A 2,649-nucleotide genomic window follows, 5' to 3' on the forward strand; every position below is an offset into this window, starting at 1 on the left:
CTGCAAGATTTAAAGGGCACACTGATCAGCTGGAGGGCCCTTTGAATCTTGGAGGAGGGGAGGGAGAGGGACAGCTGCAAGACTTCAAGGGCCCTCCAGCTGATTGGCCAACCACATGCTCCCGCTGATCAGCTGGAGGGCCCTTTTAATGTCATGGGGGGAGGGGCATGCCACACATTTAAGGGGGCAGAGCCCTGAAATACCCCACTATAGCTCTGACCCAGTCCCCTATGAGGCTAGCTGAAGCCACCCATTACTACACAACAATTCCCTCTGGTTGTCTTTCTCCCTTCTCTCTCCATTTCAAGATCACCCTCAGATTTTTGATCAGGTGAACGATAGCTAGTACATCCCCACGGCTGATATTTCCACCCATATCTATTTGGTGAGGAAGTCTGTCCCTCGTAAATTGTATTGCAATCAATGCCCTGTTTGATGTACATAGCCCCATACATCCTTCCTACACAGTTTATATCCAGGGCTAGCCATATCCTATTTTCAGTATTGCATTTTTTTGGGGGGGGGAGGCAGGAGCCTTTCCTTCTCCTGTGATGCCAATTCAGAGCCCATTTGCGCTCTCCTGTTTTGTTTTGTTTTTAAGAAGCCGTTCTTTACAGCTGCTGTGTGGCTGCAGGGGACCAAGAGTTGGGTCCCTGCTCTTTAAACACTGTAACGTATTATTTGTTCCCAAGGCTCCACGCTAGGGCTATATTATCAGTGATGATCACAGTGTCACCATGCTCTGGCACAGCTGAGTCATTGCTTAGTAACCCAATTCTCTTCAGAATCCCTCTGATGAGATAAATTTGTTGCCTTGACAACAGAACCCCCAAGAGAAACAGATAAGCAAGTGATATTGCATCAAGGTCCACCCTGCTCAGAAACAAACAGGTGACTCATAAGGGAAATTAATTAAAAATTACTTGTCAACAAGGCCTCACGTTTCAGAACATAAGAAGAACCCTTCTGGACGAGGCCATTTTATTTCCCAGCCAGATGCTCCCAAGAGGCTTACAAGTAAGGCAAGGAGGCCAAGGCTTCCCCACTTGTCCCCACCCCCCCAGCAACCAGTATTCAGAAGAGGTACACTGTCTCTGCACATGGAGATTCCATCTAATCATGGCTAATAGGCATTGTAGAGCTTATCCTCTGGGATTCTGTCTAATCCCGTAGCAGCCATCGCTGCATCTTGTGGCTGTGAGTTCTACATTAATTTACCCTTTAATTGTGGAGATATGCCTTTCCCCTTATATCTCAGCAACAAAAGGGGCTAGAAATGGACTTTTTTTCCTACAAGAAAGCTGGGAATTCAGTGACAGCTTGTTATAATGTTATAACTTTATCTAAATTGCCAATATAACCCCCCCCCCAAAGCCCTCCAGCGGCAGGGGGGAAAGCCTCAGTTGGGAACAGGGAAAAGGGCACCAATGTGGTTAAGAAAAGGAAGATACAGACTTTCCTGTCCACCTGGATGGCACCCAGGCTTTGCTGTGATTTCAAGATCACCCATTTCAATATATCACAGCAAAGCAGATTCGGGAAAAGAATGCAGGAAAGATGGGGAAAAACAGGAGGTGTGCAGAAGCATTATGATACAGTGGATTTATACCCTGACCTTCACTAACTGAAGGAATCTCAGAGCAGCTTACAGTCTCCTTTTCCTTCCCCTCCCCACAACAGACACCCTGTGAGGTCGGTGGGGCTGAGAGCTCTGAGAGAATAGCTCTGAAAGAACTTGTGACTGACCCAAGGTGACACCAGCAGCTGCATGTGGTGGCGTGGGGAAATCAAACCCGGTTCTCCCAGATTAGAGTCCTCACTCCACTACACCAAACTGGCTCAGAAACCCAACAAACAACTTTAGCCTCTCCCACTTTGTTCTTGAAAATCCAACCTCAAGAAGACTTCTGTGCAATGTGAAAAAGCTTGTGTCCTGCACCTGAAACACTAACCTGATAGGTGTGTCTTTTTTGGCTTGCCAACCTCCAGGTTGGGGATTTATTTTTTTAGGTTTGTTACAGTCTGCCTCTTCTTCCAACATTTTCTTCCATCCTAAAAGTTCATTTGTTTTCTTCTTCTTCTGATTTTAAAAGAAATGAAAACATTTTTGTGGGCTCCTAAAAGTATCGTGGGCCCTGGGCACCGTGCCTACTGAGCCTAGTGGATAAATCGGCCCTGCAGATGGCCTCTGGAGTGTTGTAAGGAAATGGGATTGGGGATGAAAGGGGATAATAATGATGACGATGATGATGATAATCATGATAATAATTATTATTACTAGAATTTTTGAGTCACCCAATCCCTGAGAACACAGGGCTCTGGGCAATTTACAGGTTAAAAAACATACAGATCTAGACAAGCAGATGCAAGAGATGATGATGGGTCTGTTAGCTGAAACGGCAAATCTTGGCAGGGGGCAGCTTTTCTCCCCCTTGCAACTGCAGGGCACCATATGTGGGCACCCGTTGAAATTATCTTTGCTACACACAGAAGAAGCCTTGCATCCTGCTCAATCCAGTTGTCCCCAAGCATACTGTGGAATACTGACAGAACAGGAAAGAAGAGGGGCACTAGGACCTCGTGGTGCCTCGGAAAGGATGTGGTACCCGGTTCAGTGGATGCAGGAGCCTTAGTTGGTTCGGAGCATCC

Source organism: Gekko japonicus, unplaced genomic scaffold, assembly GCF_001447785.1.
Source record: "Gekko japonicus isolate JY-2015 unplaced genomic scaffold, Gekko_japonicus_V1.1 scaffold1152, whole genome shotgun sequence".
Classification (NCBI taxonomy): domain Eukaryota; kingdom Metazoa; phylum Chordata; class Lepidosauria; order Squamata; family Gekkonidae; genus Gekko; species Gekko japonicus.